Genomic DNA, 22,461 nt, shown 5'->3' on the forward strand with positions numbered 1-22,461 from the left:
AATGATGTTCTGATCCCCATCACCCAGACGTTCTCATATTTGGGTGTTTTATTTGATACGAAGCTTAGTTGGGCCCCACATTTGGCCAAGAAGAAGGGGGAAATGACTAGAGTAAATGCCTCCATCTTCAACTTTGCCTCTAAATTGTGGAAAAAGCCAAATGTGGCTATGATGAAATTATACAACACTAAATCCATAGCCACCGCAGTATACAGAAGCGAGATATGGGGCTACATAAATGGCGAACAACTACAAATAGTTGAAAATAATTTCTTAAAGCGTCTGTTATGTGTCCCAGGTAGCACACCGAATTTAGCTGTACATGAAGAACTTGGTTGCCTGCATTTATCCGACATTGTTGGATTGAAACCACTGTTATGCTGGGTGAAATTATGGTTAAGTGATGAAATTCCTCTAACACACCAGATAGTGGAAGATCTTGTATCACTCGAGCATGCAACGTGTGTACCTTGGCTTAAATATTTGAAGTCCCAATTTTTGAAGCTTGGCCGCCTGAACTTGTTTGATAACCCGAGGGATATAGTTAAGGGTGGTGTTGCAGCAATTAAGAGAGCTTTTTTCTTGGATTGTAATGCCCTCAGAGATGAAGTTGAGCTTTTGAAACCCAATGTTAGAAAGTATATCATGTTGAGAACTTGTGATTCTATGGAAATGTACCTAACATGCTCCTTTACCTCCCATGAGAAATTTTTGCTGACCCGATTCAGGTTTAACATCTTTCATCATCTTTTAATTAGACCCAAGTCGGACATTTTTAAGAAACCTGCAGCTCCCTGTGGCTGCGACGGGAAGTCTCCACAGGATATGCTGCATTTTATATTTTTATGTACATTTTATGAATATCACCGTAGGCGGTATCTTGTTACTCTTTTAAAGAAATTAAATTTTAAACAAATTAGACCCGCCCTTATGTACTTACAGCTGCTGCACTCTGATAGTGTCCTCCAGGTGCTAGAATTTTTAAAACTAACCATGAGACTAAGAAAATGTTTAGATGAGTAACTGTGAATCATCTGCAGCCCAATGCACTAATGCACGTTTTCTGTATGTGGGCACTACTTGCACTTTTCTTGTACTGATTTTGTCTATGCACTCTTTTAAGAAACATATGTGTTGTATGTAACTTAGATTGACTTTGTAATTATTGTGATGTTTTTAATATGAATTGTTTAATGTTGTGTACTTTTATGGATTGCAATATATCCGAAATAAAGTCAATTTTGATTTGATTTGAGTGGAGATTGAAGGTGGGGAGGGATGTTTAGGTTTCAAGTATGATAAGGGATTAAGGGTGGTGAAGGGGTTTCCCGGGCCAGGGATGGCTGAGGTTTAGGATGGTAAAGAGATTTTGGGGTTCAAGGATGCTTAGAGTGTACAGGTGGGAAACTGATTTAGGGGTCAGGAGAAGTGCTGTGAAACCCAGAAAAGGGAGTTATGGGGTAGGGGAGCATTCTTCCCTGGGCCTCTCCATAATAGTCTTCCATGGAAAGCCCAGGGGGTGAGGACCCCCTCCCCTGTGCCTCAGCACCATGATCCAGAGCTGCAAGGACATAGAGGAAGTGCTTTCCCCTGGGTCTAGCATCTGTGGTCGAGTGCTGTGGGACCCAGGGGAGGAGGTCCCACTCCCCTGTGTCCTGTATCACCCCCAACATGGTCTTGAGCCATTTCTAGCATTGCAAGGACCAGGAGAGGAGAAGGGGCCATGCAACACCCCTTCCCTTGAAAAAAAACACAGCCCTAGGGGATCTTGTCTACAGAGCATTTTAAACTTTTAATTGCTCGGAGAGAGGGGCTGTGCAGCTCCCCTTAAAATAAACAGCCCTGGGAGAGCCTCATTAGGCCCTGACTACCCTATATCCTTTTTCTTTTCTTAAAGGGGATGCGGCCATGTGGTCCCCCTCCTTGAGCAATATTAGGCCCTGGGGGCCCATCCCCAGGACATTTATTTAGTTAAAGCAGAGGGGCACTGCGTGGCCCCCTTCCCTAATCCTTATTAAGCACTGGGGACCCTTCCCCAAGGTCCTTTTTTCATGAAAGGGGAGCATACCACAGCACATTTTCTAAACTAAATGGGAGGGGGCTGCTTGGGTTCCTCTATGAGCCTTTTTAGGCCCTGCCACAGCCATCAGGGCCACTACTTAGAATAAATGGGAACCCAGGCCAATTTTTTAATTAAAGGGAGTGTTGGTGTGGGGCCCGCCTACTAACCCTTGGCGAATCAGGTGTAGTGCCACTACGTGGAGGTCCACGAGGTTGGGAAATTACTTTTAAAGAAATAAACACGCTTACCTGTACTTCGGCGTCCCCGGGCTGCCCTCCTCCTCCTCGCCGTCTCTCTCATGCAAGCCCCCTACATCAGACGAACATCTTGGAAGAAATGCCCAGGGACGCCGCAGTACAGGTAAGTGTGTTTATTTCTTTTAAAATACATTTTTAAATATGTTTTATTAGGGGGGTGGAGGCGGGGACCCTATTTAGCGGGGGACTGGCTAACTCCACTCCACTGCGGGGTCGGAGTTTTGCCCTATACTCCGCGTTCTCAGCGGAGCGTTGAGTAGGCAAATCTCTGCACACTCCACTGGCAGAGCGGAGTTCTCTGTCCGCCTTTACCGCCAACCCATGCCTTTTTAGACCCTGAGGGCCTAATCCCCAAGTGTTGTTTCTTTTAAATTGAAGGTGTTGGGGACTGTGTGACCCCCTCCCATTGGCTTTTTATGCCTGGGGGAACCGATCCCCAAGTCTTTTCTGGTTCAATGGAGCCCATCCCCCGGGGTCCAAATCATTATAGCTGGGTGCCCTGTTACCGACCCAGTGCATCCACCATGCATTCATTGGTGGCCATGGGGTGTCCCCAAGACCCCCACAGCAACAGCCAATTTCACGCATGCATCCTGAGCCAGCATTGCTGTTGCCTGGAGGGAGAAGCTATTTTTGCGTCTCCCTCCAGGCAGGAGCAATATTTTGATCAGTTTCCCTGCTCACATCAGTGCGGGCAGGGAGACAGATCAAAAGCCCTCTCCCAGCTGGTGGGGACATTTTTAAAGATTCAAAATGCTCAAGCCAAGCAGGAGCAAACACAGGATTCCCTGCCCATGCCGGTGCAGGCACGGAAACTACTATGTCCCTGGGGTGAGCTCCCCAGGACATGGCTAGTAAGCCAGCCCTCAGGAAAGGGGTTTCTGGGGCCGTTAATTCCTCAGGGAGAGGGGCCATAAAGATTCACCTCCCTTTTAAAGAATTTAGCACCACTGGAGAGATGGGGTCCCCGGGGCCTTTAGATGCTTGGGAAGGGGGGCTGCGCTCCCTCCTCCACTTTTTGACATATTTTGGCCCCAGAGTGGGCTCCCTGGGGCCTGTGAGGGCTCGGGTAGGGGTTCCACATGGCCTCCTATATTCATTAATTTGAGACCAGGGGTGGGCTCCCAGGGGTCTGTAAAGGGTAGGCAAGGGTGGCTGCTCGCCCCCTCCCACTAATAAAACAAAGATGCCCCAGCCGCCATTTTTTTTGTTTGTTTTAATAATACTGCAGGAGTCCCACCAAATCTCAGCAATTTTGTAATTCCATTCAGTCGAGTTTGCTTTTAATCTGTTTAAAAAAGTAAATTAAAAATGCATTCGGATTTCATGTTTTGGGGCATTTCTTGGCCCCCACTTGAGAGACCATCCCGAAACTTTCCATACACAAACTAATCTCAAAGTAGCACCTTTTTTGAAAACTTTTGTGAAGATTTGTCAAAAGGTGCTAAAGTTATTAGGAACACAAAAAAATCTTTTCCTATGGAATAGCTGAAGTAACTATAACCACCCAGTGACATATTTACAATGTCAATGGATTGCAGTATTACTTATTTATTCGAAATGCAAACAAACAGATGAGTTTCGACTCCTTAGAGTCTTGTCCACATAAATATACATACATACATGCATAGTCACCAGTAGGTAGTTATAGTTAGGATGAAGTTTCCATAGGAAGAGCATTTTTTCATTTGCCAAAAACGTTGAAGTCGTTTCATGAATCCTCAATATGTTCTCAAAACTAATATGCCAGTTACTTCAGTTGCTGTCTTAAAAGTTTCAGGGTAATCCATCAAGCAGGGGCCGAGAAAAAGGGGGTCCCAAAATGCTTTTTCTCCATGTTAATTTCCAAAGGAAACTTTAGACACGGCTACAGCCCGAATTGCTGCATGCAATTACACCAAATTTGGCAGATAGGTAGCTTTTGATCCGGAAAGCACTCTTTTTGTTAAATGGTGTAAATCTGTTAAGTACTTGCTGAGAAATGTAAAGAAATTCCATGTTGTAATCTAGGGACGTGAAGGATCCGTGAACCCTCCCAATATCGTGCTGAGATCTGATTGGCTGCCAAAAATTCAAACCAGGAAGTGATGGTAGCCATCTTATGTAATCGGTTGAACCGAGTCACAAGAAAAAACATTCAAAAAAAGAAAAGGGGGGAGAGTAGAAACACCCTGACCCCCTAGGCCTGTTCAGTGGGTTCCAGAGGGCCCCTCATGGACAAAAAAGCACTTTTAAAAAATAAAATTTTTGAGGGAGTTGCGGCCGATCTGCGAATCTGGCGGAAAATGTAAACAAACAAAAGTGGACACCCGTGCTTCATTTAATTTAGGCCCCTGGGTGAGCCAGGTCCAGGAGACAATAAACAATGATGATGGGGGCCCCGCATGGGCCCCCTGCAGCCCCAGGGTCTGCCTACTGCCCTGGGATATATTAATTTGTAGTGCGCAGGAGGACTCCAGCCCCCCAAGCAGCCCCGGTAACCGCCACCTACCCAGGGCTAATATAGTAAAATATGGGGAGCCACGTGATCCCCCTCTGCCCTGGGGACCGCCACCTTCCCAGTGCTATAATAAATTAAAATGTGTGGTGGGACTCCAGCCCACCATGCAACCCCGGGGACCTCCACCTCCCTGGCGCTAATATACACAAATGCAGGGACCATGCACCCCCCGCAGCCCTGGAGACTGCCGCCTCCCTGGGGCTATATTTAGTAATTATGCTTTCGGTGCTCAAGCCCCCCCACAGCCCCTGGGAACACCACCTCCATGGGGCTTAATATCTGTCGGAGAGGGGCCACTGGCTACAGAGTGCCTACCTCCAGGACATTGCAGTCTGCTATGGCTGGGCAGGAGCACTGCTCCTGGCCAGCCATAGCAAATACTGCTCGGATTCATGGAAGCAAGAGCCATAAAAATATTCTTGCTTCCATGATGCGGAGCAGAATTGCTTTAGGACAGAGTTAGCTGTATGTGCATAGGAGGTGGTGAGCTGGCAGGGATCGTGGGGGCCTTGAGGCTCCCCTCACGGTCCCCATTGAGCTGGCCATGCCCCAGGGATGGGGTCCCGTAGCAGTATTTGCCCGGGGAGGGGGGCTGCACTGGCCCCCCTCCCCATTAAAATAAAACCCACAAAAAACATGAAAGCCTGGCCCAGGGAATGGGGTCCCCAGGGCCAAAATCAGCCTTGGAAGGGGGCTACACTGGCCTCCGCTAGCCCCCAACCATTTAAAAAAGAAATATATATGGAGGCGTGACCCTGGGGCCACACAGCCCCCTTCCTAAAAAAATAGGCAAATTACTGAGGCCCCACCCCCTTTCTCCACCAGTCTGCAAACGCGCCTTCTGGGGTGCTGCTGGGTGGGGTATGAAGTCCCCATGGCTTCTGAGGGTCCTTAGGGGCAAACAAGACCTCTTGTTACCTCTAGTAAGCCCCAGACAGTGGAATTGCTGTGCGGTGGTCTGAGGACACCCCCCGTTTCTGCACCGCTCTGCAAATACGTCTCCCGGTGCACTGTTGGTGGGTGAATGAGGTTCCCCCTGCCTTCTGAATACCTCAGGATTATAGTGGACTTCATTTTCAAAAATATTTTGAATGTTTTTGAAATAGTTTAGATAATATTAAAAGTCAGAAAATCAGTGATTGAATGGGAAATTGATTTTTGCCACAGATAAATACATTGGCATAGGCTAAAATCATTAAATTCATCAAATTCATTTCTAGTGGTGCTAAGTAGGCATAATAATTATGTGGCTAATGTACAAAGTAATGCATTTGGATAAAACTATTGCACATAAATAGGCATAGTAAACATAATAAAATTACACAATTACAGCATAGCATTTGGTTGTGCATCCATCTCACCACTTGTTCTGTCAACCATCTAAATCACTGGATAAATCCTTTAAACCTTTATGATTATGGTCACCTACCACTTAGCCTGAATGAGTGAACCATATGCCCTATGCTTTAAAGATTATTCTACCCAAATATATATTTCACATAGACTAGCCATAGAACGAATATCCGCAAACCACACAATCATATAGACAGATTGTCATAACAGTAATAAGCAGATGATCAAAACTTGGATTTTAGAAAAAATCCAGAGTGGAAATGATAATATATACATATAACTGATCCTACACATCAGCCTGAACCCATCACCCACATACACACCCATCTTGTGAAAATTATGCACAACTCTCAGGAAAGGGAGCAGCTCAGCTATTTAACTAATACCATAATCGTTCAAATGCATATCATATTAAATTGGGAGAACGTCTGAAATCATAATCCTGATTCAAACCATTGGATACTCTGGGGTCTAAAGTTAAAATGTAACTTCTTTCTAATTGTCGTAGCAGTCTCATGAATGCCACCTCAAATCAATTTGGAAATTGAATCAATAACAAAATATTTAATGCAGTTAGGATTGATCCTCTTAGGTAATTGCTCGTAACTGCTGAATAATCCATTTATGGACCTGCAATTCGGTGCTGTCTACTTATATCAATATACACTCACACTCTAAAATGTATAAAGCATATTCAGTTTACAACTGTATATCCCCCTGATTTTCTTAGCTCTCTCACAGAAAGGTGTGGTATATTCACTGATGTCTTTCCCAATTTTGCAGGCCCTACACAAGATACACTTGTAAAAACAATTCCTAGGTTGTCCACTAATTCTGGACTTCTCTTGACTAAGGCATCCCTCATAGAGAGAACCTTTCAAAATGCAATGGAAGGTGCCTTAAGCAGAGAGGGCTCTAATACACAATCTCCCTGGACCAGTGTCTCTTCAGAATGGACCTTAGTTCCCCCTCCTGTTTACTGAAACCAAGGATAACTCTTATGGTCGAATCAAGGGTTTTAGGACATTTGTCGCAAAGAAGTTCCTCCCTACTCTTTTGGTTTCTTTTTTAAGTGCATTCATTATCCAATGTGGCCTTTTGATATCCTCTGTGTACAAATCTGGTGAGGGCCTCTTCCTGGCCTATCGCTACATCCTCCGGACAGCTACAATTCCTCCTCAATTGAAGCATCCTCGTAAAGAATACTGGTCTTTCAGTGTGCAAGGTGGAAACTCTTTGCATGAAATATAGTTTCCAGCAGTTACTTTTCTATGCAAACGTGTCTTGATTTTCTTATTTTTTAATAAAATATTTAAGGTCAAGAAATGTCACCTGAGTATTACTAATATGTGCTGCAAAATTTTAGTTGATGGAATTGTGGTTGATACACTCAACATATGATTCAGCTGACTCCAATGTCCCCATCCAAACCACAAATAAATCCTCAATATACCATAGCCAACATATTACATGTTCATTCCACAGTGCATTACGGTCAGCGATGAGCACCCGCTTTTCCCAACAGCCCATGTGAAGACACTTGTAACTGGGGACAAAGCAGGTGTCGATCGCCGTTGGATGCCTCTGGTGGAAAATCTTTTGATTAAAATAGAAAAAATTATTCTCCAAACACCATGTGTACATATATTTCTTACCTACGGACACTTGCCAGTAGGTAGTTATAGTTAGGACCTAATTTCCATAGGAAAAGTGTTTTTTGGTTTGCTTATAACTTCAGAACCATTTGACAAATCTTCACAAAATTTTCCCAAAACAATTTTGCCCGGTTTCAAGTTCTTCATTAAATTTTGGGGAGTTTTTCATCAAGCAGGGTAGAGAAAAAGGGGGGAGGAGGGGTTAAAAAATGTGCGTTTCCCATGCAATTTCCCATAGTGATTTTGAACATGACTACAGCCCGAACTGCTGGACAAATTATACCAAATTTGGCAGAGAGATAGCTCTTGATCCAGAAAGAGCCCTTTTTGTGATTTGGTGTAAATCCTTTTAGTAGTTGTGGAGTTCTGAAAAGAAATTAAAAAAATTGAATATCTAGAAATGCAGACCCTCTGCGGATCCCCTATGGTGGATCCCATGGTGTCACGGGCCACAAGCAATGCCGTGATTGGCTGACCACAACCTGATCAGGAACTTGCGGCCGCCATTTTAAGTATCGAGGAACGGACCTGGGGTCCTAAAATGTATCTTCAAAATGATTGAAGGGGTTAGGGTAGGGTTACCCTGAAACCATGTGTATGTTAGAGGAGGGTCTAAGTGACCTATGTTGGGAATGAAAATTAATTTTAAAAAAATCCTCACTTCGTAAGTCTACAGATCCACCGTGAGGCTCAGTGCAGCCCCTGGGTAAATCCACGAAGAATTCACAAGTCTTGACACACTTTGGAAAGAAGCTCTTTCAGAGCCACTCAGAACACACTTGGCAGTACCACATCCACTCACAGACCCACACAGCCACTCACACAACCACACTCAGACCCACAAAGACACTCTCACACCCACTTACACACCCATGCAGGCACTGACAGACCAATTAACACACCTACACAGGCACTCAAAGACCCAGTCACAGACTTATACAGCCACTCACATACCTACTCAGAGACCATACAGCCACTCACACACTCACTCACAGGACCATACACCCACGTATCCATCCATACAGCCATCGCAGTCACCACTCACTGACCCATTCAGCCACTCAGACACCCACTCACATACCCATACAGTCACTCACACACCCACATACAGCTCCATACAGCCACTCACACACACACTCACATACCTATGCATCCACTCTCACACTCACTCACAGACCCATACAGCCACTCATGCACCCAGTTAACCATCCATACAGCCACTCAGACATCCACTCACTGACCCATACAGCCACTGACACACCCACTCACATACCCATAAATCCATGCACAGTCCCACTCACAATCCCACTCACATTCATACAGCAATCATACACCCACTCACTGACCCATACGTCCACTCACACTCCCACTCACAAATCCTCAAGAATCTTTGTGGTTATGATGTGTAGATGATAATTAAACATAGAGCAGGATGTAGTCTTTTGAATTGTCGAGGAACACTCTGTTGGTTCCATATGTTAAATGGACTTCGTCTTTTCGATAGATTCAGTCCATATGGAAGCGTAAGTTGTTGAGCCCATGTTCTGGTCTCAGAGGAATGCAGAAACAGTTTTATTGACATGTTTCCAGGGCTTCTGTATCTTTGGACGAAATTGGTTTGACCACTGCCACTTCTGTCCTTGGCAAATGTTGGAGAACACCAAGGTAGCAAGTGGGAAAAGTGACATTAATTTACCAAAGGATTCCTTCATTAGGATTTCAGGTTCTACCCCAGTAATTGTGCCTAAATCAATGCCACCGCAGTGCACAATATGAGGTCTGGATATTGGCAATCTGCAGTGCTTTCAACCAAAGTCAGCAACTGATGCCACTTTCAATCTTTGTGGCCAACGCATGTAATGTCTATGATGGATAAACCTAGGTCCCTGTAAATGCATTATTTCTAGCAGTCTCTCTGGCAAAAAACAAAACACCATGGTCCACTATCTAGACTCTGATCATTTATTTTTGAGAGAAGCAGGAGTAGTACACAGGAAAAATCTGCAGCAGACTGAGGCAGTTTTGAAGATGAAGGGCAGATAAAATAGAGGACAGCAAACAAAATATAAACTATAAAATAACTTATTTATTTGGATGGTGGAGAGGTGCAGGGAACTAAAATTACATAGGGGCTATAATAAAAAAAAGAAACAACCTCAGTGAGTGGCTTTGGAAAAATAAAAAATAAGTGACATTGGTAGGGATATGCTTGGAATTGGTAACGGTCAACCACACCTGCTACAGTTAATGTGAAGCTAATATGCTGTTTAGAGAAAGTTTTTTTAACTTTTCAGCTACTGGTAGGCAGAGACTACTGGAAACATGGTTACTATGGAAACAGAGCTAAAAGACTTTGGAGGAAGAGAACAAAAGAGACTGCTGTGTTAAACAGAAAAGCAGACTATTGCCCAAAAATTGCCCAAGTGAAATATCACTAAAAAGCATTAAAAGTAGACTGCTTTTAAGGTCTTCCGTGTGGATCTGCACATCCACCGCAAAGCTGGATGGGAGGCCGTGCTGTGCATTGCGGTTGATTTGCAGATCTGCACAAAAATATACTAAATGGTGCTTCTTTCCGGAAAACATGGAAAGGGTAAAAAAATTTGTGACCATTTAGAAGAAGAAAAAGATGAAAGGAAGTCTGTGATTTGCTAAATATAGGAGTATGAGTAAGAGTACAAGGTGAATGGTAGCCATTCTAGGTACTTTTCTACTGAGAGTGAAAGAGAAGTGTCATAGTTCTGACTTGAGATTTGCAGTGGAGAACAGATACTAACAGATATTATAAAAAAGGTTGGACAGCAGCAAAGAGATTTTCCAGGTATGGTAATTAGGTTGTAGTATAAAAAGTGAGTGTATATAAGCAGAAAGAAAATGTGTAGCTTCTAGACAATACAGCAAAATAGAAGGGAACTTAGATGAGAACAGTAACTACAAATATGGTGAGCAGAAAAGGAGGAATAGGAATTGCTATACTGAAAATATAAGGCCTGATTACGATGACAGGCCATTGGTGGTGGTTCCACCACCATCCAGCTCATTAGGATACACGGGGTCAGAACCAGACTGTCGGGGGAAAGACCACTGCATCCGACAGGACCAAGGATCCTGACATTGCAGCGGTTGGACTTATGATACCTACAATGGAGCGGTGCTCCTCAGGCACCGCCGTAGTGATTAAGATGTCCCTTTCCGCCTGCCATTTCATGGCAGTCAACAACGCAATGTAAAATATATACATTGCGACGGCTGTGAAGGTGGTTGCATCGTAAAGCGGACAGCGGGACCGCTGACTTCTAATCGGGCAGTTGTGCTTCTGCCACAGTGGTGGTCGGACGAGAGTCCTACCGGCATCGTAATCAAGCCCATAATTATTATATTAAGCCAGTATGAATGAATGTGTTAGAAATTAGATGTGGGTGCTTGCTTATAGTATTTAATTTAATAGTATGTGATTTGCACCCGCTCACTTGCACAGGCAGTAAGTTACACATGCACTTACACACCCATACACACAGTCATACACCCAGTCATCCACCCTTACAGCCTCTCACATACCTATTCAAAAACCCGTACAGCTACTCACACACAGTCAGTGACAAAGCACTTAAGCATACATTCACATCCACTACTAATAGAGCCACTTGCACACACAGTCCCATACCCAAACACTCACTAACACAGCCAGTTATACATCCATATGCCACTTGCATACCCATTTGGACACCCCTACAGTCACTAACACACCCAGTCACATACCCAGCCACCCAGTTGGCCTCAGGAGTCTGAAAACATTACCACTGCTAGACAGTGATAAAGTGCTTGTTTCTCTCCCCTAAATATGGTTTAATTGACTTATCCACAATGTATATATTTAATGTATCTGTAAGTCTCCAGTAGAGTGCCCTACCTGTGCCCAGGGCCTGTAAATCAAATGGTATCAGTGGTCTTGCATCACTGATTGTGCTACCCATACAAGTAGCACTTTAAACAGGTCTCAGTCCTGCTATTGCCTGTGTGCAGGTTACAGTGCCATATTGATTAGGCATTTAAAACCCCTTGCCAAGTCTTACACTTCCCTCTTTATTACACATGTCACCTCTAAGGTAGGCTGTAGGTAGCCCATGGCGGAGGGTGCTATGTGCTTAAAAGGTAAGACTTTTTAAAAAAGTTTCAGTCAGTAACACACGCTCATGCAGAGCCATGCACCCAATAACACATGAAGTCACCCACCTATACAGCCACTCACAAACCTACTTACAAAACCATACAGCCTCTGCCATATCCATTCGCGCACCCGCACATGAGTTATGTATCTTCAGCTAATACAGCCATTTGCACATGTAATAACACGTTTTTCCAAGATACAGTACATTTTATATTTTTTTGTGATCATTACCAGACCCTAAGACAGTGTAATATTTTAACATTGCTCAGAGGGAAGGGATTTTGAGAGGTAAAGACAGCCCTAATTCACCTTCAAATGTAACAGTGCCCCAATATGTGCTTTAATGTGGCAAGCTTTTTGGCAGGTGCTCTCAGAAGTAGGAAAAACATTTAGGCAGCTGAAATATGCAAAGGCCTTTTTAAATTCAATCCTTTTATAGTATTTAAATATTGAAGATATGTATTTATGACGAAATGTACTTTTTATCTTTTTGTGATTGTGATTGTGATTTTTTTTTAACGGAATAAAGTATCCATTGACAATGACAATTAAAACCCCTTGCACAGCCTTAAACTTCTCTTTTATTATGGATAAGTCAGCCCCAAGGTAAGCTCCAGGGAGCAGATAGGGCAGGGTGGTATGTGCTTAAATGGAAATACATATACTTTTAAGTTTGAGTCAGTTACACACACACTTACAGAGCAATATACCAAGTTCCACATCCAGCCCCCAACTATACAGCCACAAACATCCCTATTTAGAAAACCATTCAGCCACTGTCACACCCTGTCAAGACAGTGACTGAGTCTACTACTAACAGAGCCATTTACACACACAGTTAGACACACAAAGACACACTAACACAATCAGTTGCTGATCCTTACAGTCGATTACATACTCATTTGACCACCCATATATTCACTAAGACACCAAGGGCCATATGTAGGTAGCCCAATACCGGTCGGTAACGGCCGATTTTCGGTAAAAATCACGTTACCGACCGGTATTCAGGCTTTCTGTATGTAGGGGGGACATTTCAGGATTCGGTAATTTACCGAATCGGTAATATTACCGAATCGGTAATTTTACTGATTCGGTAAATACCGAATCCTGAAATGAGATGTAGGGGGAGTGTGTGGGTGTAGTGTGGATTCGTTATTTACCACCAACTGAAAGTTGGTGGTAAATGACGAATGTCTTAGTTAATGCATTATTTGGCCCTTAGATGTGTGCAATGTGGCAGACACACATGCCCTTAGGGTATGTATGTGTGCCACATGTGCACACATGCAGGAATCAGGGGTGCAACAGGTTGTCACTGTGACACCCTGCCACCCTTGATTGTGCTCCCCCCATTACCGAATCGGTATTTACCGATTCGGTAATGGTAACTGGCTTCCCATTGATTCCTATGGGCCTCCTGGCCCATAGGAATCAATGGGATACAAGTTACCATTACCGTATCGGTAAATACCGATTCTAAAATACCGACACTTACCGAATCGGTATTTTATTACCTACATTACATTTACCGATTCATAAATACCGAATCGGTAAAATTCGGTATTTAAGAATCGGTAAATGTAATTTACCTACATATGGCCCCTAGTCACTTACTGAGATATCCAGTTCCCATTAGAAATGTGACCAGTGTACCACTGCTATATAGTGGTAAAGTATGTATGCTTCTCCCCTAAACATGGTTCGATTGACTTAGCAACAATTAGGATATTTAATTTATCTGTAAGTCTCTAGTAGATTTCACTGCATGTGCCCAAGGCCTGTAAAAGTTAGAAGTGGTCCTGCAGAACTAACAGCTTTATATTTTTTTCTAGAAAGAAAAAAAACAAGGTATTAAATGGTGTAATGGAAGGAAACTCGGAAAAAGCAACTGGCTTCAGTATGTGAAGAACATCAAGGTTCAACGGAGAGCAAAAACATTATTAACAATGATGAGTTGTCACTGTATCCAGGTATGCAGCCACGGATGACATCTATTAAGGCATTGGTATCTAGCATTTGCTACAGTGAGTTACTATCTCAGATAATTTATCGAGGACAGCCAGCGCAGATATGACAGCCAATGACAATGATTCCCCCAAGGCCACTGCAGATAATCATTGTTCTTCTGGTGCACTTGCTTTCTATCACATTTTGCATTGCTACATGCATTGATGGATAGTTTTGATGTGTCTCCACATGGAACTTGTCTAATTTGTATACTTCTTAAGTTATGTTATGTTTCTTTGTTAATTGTTTGTTTAAATTGAATAATAAAGTTACCAACTCAGATAATTTGTTGCAGTAAGCTGGTACTGGTATTTGTTGAACATTTAAGGGTTCTCCAAACACTACTTCAGATAGTGAGTATTCTTCTCTTCTACTTGCCTTCTCCCACATCAATTGATGCCCTTTCATGGATGGTTTTGACATGTTTTCACATGGAACTTGTCCCATAAGAATACATTTTACCAATCTCTCTTGGTAATTGATTGCTGCAGATGTTACACTGCACAGATCTGGCTAATACACAACTCTAACTTTAGGTTCTCCTACTGTCTTGAATTTAACGCCTTTAATGTTACAGTTTGCTTCTGTTAATAAGAAATGTAAATCATCCCATTGATATTCTGCACAACCGAGGGTTAGAAACCAAGTTGGTGTTCCAAAATTTTGCACCATACACTTAACCTTACCATGACGATTATACAGCACTCATTGGTGCAACATCATATTTATAAAATTTGGATGGGTACATTGGTGGGGTTCTAGTGTAGCTGATCAGAAATTCAGGTTTGGATCTGTTTCTGTATTTGTAAATAGTTACATAAGTTATGGGAGGTGTATTTGTTAATTGTTTGATTTGAATTGTGTAGTAATATGTTTATAAAATGTTTTTATAAATATATAAAAATGTATATAACTAAATTGAACTTATGGCTTGAATTATAGTACATTATATATTAAAGCAAACGTTTAAAATCACAAAAAAACAAAGGTTACTCAGATTTGCTAGTTGGGAAATACCATTAAAAAACTGTAGAAATTCAGTGAGATCCTCACTTACACTCCCGTACAGCTTTTCACATACTCACTCACACGTCTATACACACTGTCACTTGTGACATATGCATATAGTCATTTTCATGCCCATTTGTACACCCATACAAATACTCTTACAGCTACTAGCACACCCACCCACCCACCCACACACTTACTTACAAATGCACCCATACAAGGACTCATACATGAACCTTACAGTCATAAAGTCACTCACTCCGGTACTGTCACAGCTACTGACACACCCATTCAAAATCCCATAGAGTCACTCACACACCCATTTACACATGCAAACACCTACTGGCATAGACTCACACCCATACAGGTACTCACTCACCCACTCACACACTGATACAGCCGCTCACACACTGATACAGCCACTCACACACCGATACAGCCACTCATACACCTAGCCATGCATCAATGCAGGTACTCACACACTGGAACAGCAACTCAAACACCCATAAAACCACTCACACACCCACTGATAGACCCATACAGCCACTCACACACCTAATCACTGACCTATACATCCACTCACAGACCCACACTTGTAGGATACAGGTTACAGTTAGAAAATGAATTTAAAAACCTTCAGAATTCACAAATAAACCAAAGGTTACAGTGACGTTATAGTTAGGACCTAGTTTCCATGGGAAAAGCGTTTTTTGGTTTGCTAATAACTTAGAGCTATAGCTATATATTTTACCTACTGACTAACCAGTAACTGAAAACAGTCAAGCCCAAGTGGGCAAGTATGAATGACTCAAGTCAAAAATTATTTATAAATATATTTATAAAAAGTGCTTTGCTGATTACGCTCATGTCAAGTCAATTGAAGATACCTAAACGAAAAAAAACATAAGAAAACTTCATTGAAAACAGGGTAAAATTCACAACACTCAAGAAGTCAGAAAAAAGAAGCACACTGTTCAATATAGCAAAAACTCAATTTGCCCAAATGCACTGCCGTTTCCTCTTAAGATTTTGAACAAAATGGCACTAAGGTGTCAAAATCAAGGATAAATCATGACTCAAGTTTTCGTAATTTATTCTCTCTGTTGCCCCCTCTGTTGTCAAACTCCATAATGTCTAGTACTCTGAACTGGAATAGGATGTAACTTTGTAAGTGCAATTCTGCAAAGTGCCACACAACTCGGTATTGTTTGTCATTGCTTCCATGACCCTCATGTGGTCGAAGGCCCGTCTTTTGACCTTGTGGATAGTAACCACTGTGTACATCTTGCCACATGGACAAAATACACAATAAACCCAATTCCCCGTGTTTCAGGTCAAATGTTTTTTGTTCACAAATTCCTTCGATGTGTTTGGAGCAATGAATCTTGAAATGTTGGAACTACTTTTACAGGCCTTTCACTTCCTACAACAAAAGAAGCCACCCCCTTGTTGTGAATTACCACCGGTGTATATTTCTTTGATTAGGCTGTGGCTTAAGCTATCTCTTAATGAGTGACTTATCCTGAATGTAACCTGTGGTGCTGTGCTCACGTATTTACTTAGTTTCTCATCAGTCCTAAGAACACGCCAGTATTTATTTCAAATTCTCCTGACATTGGGAGACTGGTTTATAAATGTTTATAAATGTTGTGATGAATCTTAAAGGGGTTTGTCACAAAGTCATTAATCAAGCTAGAGTAAGAGTACATCCGATCTCTAGACAGAATCTGTTGCACCAGTGATATACTTACATTTTCATTGTAAAGGTATGTGTGGTAAAGTGATATACAATCAAAAAAGGGGGGGAGATGGAGGTACTGGTTAGGTTCACCCTCCAATGTACATGTAGTTCACAAAAAATCTGCAAATGTCAGATCTAAAAAACCTAACCAAAGGAATGGGGATTCCGCTGAATGCGTGAAAAATCAAGACCCCTGTCCGAAGAAATTAAAATAATTTTCTTGAGTCCCCTCACTCACCCAGGGTTGCCCCTAGGTGACATGCTTCATTATTGGGGCCATCCCAAACAGCTGATGCTTGGGGTGTGCTGCGACTTGCGGAACTACGTAGGAGCATTTTTTTGTGAAGAAAGTGTAGTGCAGTGTTTGTGGAGTGGTGAAAGTGATGTTAAAAATACCTAGCTAGTGAGCTAATATTTTTTTTTTGCTCCTAGTTGGTATGGATAAAAAGGGGGTTAAATAGTAGGGAAAAGAGATAACTATTATGTGTATACAGCCCCTAATAATCAGTTGAGATGTTTTAAGGTATCCCCTAAACCTCTTCTTCAGGACCACACAGGGACCAGCCCCATGCATGCCACTCCTTGTGAAAACCTATAATAAAGTGAGGATGCACACCTAATGTGTGAGCGCCCGATTCAAAATACATATGGTTTAGTCTTTGACTCGTAGTATTTATGCTTTGGCAATACTATGCCTCATGGTCTGCTGGGGTAGAGTGGCTTGTAGTCATACCTTCGTCAAAGCACGCCTCTGTCTAATACCACCTACTGGCACCGGGGTGAACCGCATCTTGAGTAAAGTTATATGCCTCGTAAATACTTGCTTCATAAAGGCAATGTGTGGTAAGGCATTTCGTGGTAAAGGCTGTGTTGTATTGGTAATGCATGGTAATAAATGCCTGGTAAAGATGGTTTCCCCTGTAAGTATTATGCAAATCTTTCACAGTGTTCATAGAAATGTAGCCATTTTGGATTTAAAATCCCTGGGTAATATGTATACGACTTACAACAATGCAAGAGTGGCTTTTTCAGTTTGTGGAACTCATGATTTCGTAGTAGGAAACCTTATATCACGGTAATTTAAATTTTTCCCTTATATATTATACATCTGACCTTAAAGAGCTGACTTCTGATATTACGTTACATATTATTCTGTTGACCTTTCAAGAAAACCTGTTACAGCAACTGCAGTATAAGAATATCTTTCATATTTTGTTTGTGATACAGCAAGCACAACACTGTGCAATGTGCATCTCTATTTTCTCCAGGCATCAAGTAAAATAATCACTGTCCCTACTTGGTTTATTGTTTATGTTTAGAATAATGAATTCATCTATCAATTGTATTTTTCAGTTTTAATATGAGCTCATAATGATTAATTGTTAGTTTCCTTGGAACCATTATTTTTTTTTTTGTAAACATTTTTATTGCCATTTTTGGTTTACAGATACACACAAAATAAAACAACCAAACAAACAGGTCTGTATTGAGCATCACCCCCACCTCGCCCGCCCTCCACTCCCACCCCTCTCTCGTCACACCAGAAGTCTGATTCGGACTTATGCCATGGGAGACACCAGTGTCTTCAGTATACACCACTGTCTGTGCCCTAGGGCAGTAAATGTCGTCCATGACCATGCCGGCCCCCTCCACCCCACCGCCCCACTAGAGCCCCCCATCCAGGCCGTGATACCTTCGCCATCGGGACCATACCCTGGTGAATTTTTTGGGGCAGCCTCTCGCCTTGTACGTGACCCTTTCTGCCGCCATGTAAATGTCAAGACCTCTCCTCCACTCCTCTAATCGGGTGGCGAGGGCGCCCCCCAGTATTTAGCTACGTCCCTCTTTGCCACCACCAGAGCCAGCACCAGGAAAATCAACAGCGGGCGGGGGAGGTCCACATCATGTGTCATACCCAGCAACACTAACTTGGGGTCCTCCTGCAGTGGCACCTCCAGCACCTTACTCAGTTCCCCTAGGATCCCCCGCCAGTACCCCTGAATCTGCGGGCAAAGCCAAAGTATATGGTAGAAAGTCCCTCCCTCCCTACCGCAACGCAGACACGACGTGTCCCCCACCCTTCCCATTTTGTACAGTCGGCGTCTATCAAAGTACGTTCTGTGCAGAATATTGAATTGGATCAGCCGCAGCCGGGACTTAATCACCACCTCGCGTGGGTGCATGAGAACTGTATCCCAGTCCACCTCATCCATCTCACCCACGTCCGCCTCCCAGGTCGCCCGAAGCGCCCCCATGTTGTCGGGCATATTGTTCATGAGGGTCCGATAAGTGAGGGACACCGCCCTGTCCACCATGTGTTCCTGCAGCAATCTTCCCTCTAGAGGTGCGTATTCGGGAAGAGAAGCCGTCTGTATCCCTTCCGCCTGCCAAGCATGTTTCAGTTGCGCGTACTTATAGTACTGCGTGTGAAGCAATCCAAATTCCCTGCGGAGCACCAAAAAGGATTTCAGCTCCCCCTTCACTAGCACGTCTCCCAGTGTCGACACCCCGATGTTATCCCATTGCATGAACCCCCTCAACTTGTTTAGTTCTGGTAGCCACGTGCAACGCCATAGGGGCGTCTGTCCACTTAGTTTCCTGTCCCAGCCAATCTCCCGGGTCGCCCTTTTCCAGATCGCCAGGGTGATTTTAGTGGCCATCAGTAACCGACCCGCACCCTTGCTACCATATAAGTAATAATGATACGAATGGACGCCCATGACATGTCTTTCCAGAGCAAACGTCGGGTGCATTGCCGGGGCGTGAAGCCAATCATTAATGCACACCAGGTGTTCCGCCCAGTAGTAGGCCTCGATGTTGGGAAGCGAGATCCCCCCGCTATACTGGTGCCTCTGCAGAGTCTTTATCGCCACCCTGGGTTGTCTACCAAGCCAGAGAAAACTACGGAGTTCCGAATCAATTTCTCGGAAGACCCGCCTAAGGACCGGGTAATATTTGTTCTGCAACGCATACAGGAACCTGGGCAGCGTTATCATTTTAAACATGGCTGCACGCCCCAGCAGCGTAAGCGGCAGCCGACGCCATCGTTGCGGATCCTCCACGAAATTGGTCAGAACCCTCCCAACATTCCTGTCGTAGGAGACAGTTCGGTCTAGTGTTATAAACACTCCTAGGTACTGAAACCCCTCCGTCGTCGCCTGGAGCCTATCTGGGAGTCTCGGCCAGTCCCCCCGCCCCTCTGGAGCATATATCACCGACTTATGCCAGTTCACCCTGTAACCCGAGTGAGCACCATAGCGCTCTAGCTCCGAAAAAATCACTGGGACTGTCGTATCGGGGTGCGTAACATACAGAAGGACGTCGTCCGCATAGAGCGATATTTTTTCCTCCAAGTCATCTAGCGGACCCTTCCGAAACCCACGAATCTCCGGGTGTTGTCTGACCCGCGCCGCCAGCACTTCTATCGTCAACGTGAAGAGCAGGGGGGACAACGGACATCCCTGCCGCGTACCCCTGCAAATAGGAAATTCCCCCGACGTAACCCCGTTGACCCTCGCCCTCGGGCCCGTGTACAGTAGTCGCACCCATTGGCGGAAGACAGGTCCGAATCCCAGACGCCCCAGGACGCCCTCCAGGAAGGGCCAATGCACCGCATCGAACGCCTTTTCCGCGTCTAAGGAGAGAAACCAATGCGGGTCCCGTCGGCCCCTTACCGCCTGCAGCCAGTTATGCGAGCGCCTCAGATTCAATTTGTCGCCCTACTGGGGAGGAAGCCCGTCTGGTCCAAGTGGACCAAGTCTGGGATCACGCGCCGCAGCCGGAGGGCCAGCACCGTCGCCAGTAATTTCACCTCAGTGTTAAGCAGCGAGATCGGGCGGTACGACGTGCACTCCTCCGGCGGTTTCCCCTCCTTGAAAATCGGGACGATCGTGGCCAATCGAAGATCCGGGGGGAGACACCCCTCTCCTCGCGCCCCCTCAAATAACGCCAACATATGGTGGGCCAGAAGATCCGCTGTTTTTTTAAAGAATTCCGCGGGGAACCCGTTCGGACCCGGCGCCTTCCCCACCCGCAGTTTGGCCAGCGCCTTTGTAACCTCGTCTAACGTGAGGGGGGCCTCCAGCTCCTTGACGTCTGCATCTGCGAGCGCCGGTAGGTCTAAATCCGTCCTGTACCGTAGCGCGTCCTCTTGCGAGCCCAGGTCTCGAGCCGCATAGAATGCCCGGAAGTGCCCTGCAAAGGCTTCCGCGATCTGCGCGTCTGAAGTAACTAAATTCCCCCTATCATCTCGCACCCGTTCTATCCACCTAGCATCCCTCTCTTTTCTACTGAGCCACGCCAAGAGCTTGCCCGACTTATCACCGACGTCATATAAACGGTGGAGCATTGCCAGCGCCTGTTGCTTGGCTGCTCCCGTAGCCAGATCCCTATATTGCCGTTGAGCGTCAAGCAACCGGCGCAGTGTCTCCCGTGCCGGGTCCGCGAGGTACGCCCTATCCAACTGAAGCACCTGGCTCTCCATCGCCTGTATCTCCCTTTGCCGTTCCCTATTTTCCTCTGCGATCCTACCCTGGACTCTACCCCGCATGACCGCCTTCATGGATTCCCAGAGGGTCACCGGCGACGACACCGAGCCCACATTGTCAGCTAGGCAGACTCTAACATCCGCCCGAATGCCCTTCAGCACCGTCGGATTCTGAAGGTCCCATGCTGAGACTCGCCACTGCCCCCTCCTCGGCACCCGGGGTGCCACTGTCACCAGAAGGGGAGAATGATCCGACAGGCCCCGTGCTTTATACTCAGCTCGAACACCCTCATGCAACATGTGACGCGCCATGAAGATATAGTCCAACCGGGAATACACCCTGTGGGCCCCTGAGAAAAAGGAGTACTCCCGCCGTGTAGGGTGCAACCAACGCCACATGTCCGTCAGACCTAGAGTCTCCATCGTGGTGGCGAGGGCCGTCAGAGGCCGGTCCCTTCCCCTATCTCCCGTCCTGTCCAATGCCGGGGCCAATACATCATTGAAGTCGCCCCCAAGCACTTGCACCGTGTCTGATGTGGCAAGCAGTATTTCCGCCACGCCTTTCAATGTGGCCGCTTGCAGCTTAGGTGGAGCATAAGCCGACACCAACGTGTACTCCCTTCGGCGCCACACTCCCCGGACCCCCACGTATGTTCCCAGCGGGTTTGTCCATGTCTGTGTCACTCTAAATGGGTTAGTTTTCCGGACTAGTATCGCCACCCCTCTTGAACCCTGTGTAAAGCCCGCATGTGCTAGAACCGTGTATTGACCCCGGGCTAGGAATCCACATTTAGTCCCCAAAAGGTGCGTTTCCTGTAATAACGCTACGTCTGGGCCGGCCCTCCTAATGTATGCGTTGATCAGGCCTCGCTTAATTTTGCTACCCAGCCCATTGACATTCCACGTTAGGACTGAGAGCCCGTCCTCTGCTACACCTTGTGTTACCGTCGTGGTAGGCATTGCAACTCTATCCGTGCGTGCTGTCTCGGGGGTACCTCGCTGGTGGGCAAGCCCCATGGTGCGTCGTGTGTGCCTGAAATTACCTGTCTCCAACCCCTTCCCGCCCAACCATCCCCAACCATCCCGTCCCTCTCCCCTCCCATCCCCAAACAAACCCAAGCTGGAAATCCCCAACACTCCCCCATTCCCACCCCCTCCCCACCTCCCCCCCCACCAGTCCCATTGCCCACAAGCACAGGACTGCTGGCGGAGTAGGCCTGT

The sequence above is a fragment of the Triturus cristatus genome, chromosome 2_2 (assembly GCF_964204655.1).
Source record: "Triturus cristatus chromosome 2_2, aTriCri1.1, whole genome shotgun sequence".
Taxonomy (NCBI): Eukaryota; Metazoa; Chordata; class Amphibia; order Caudata; family Salamandridae; genus Triturus; species Triturus cristatus.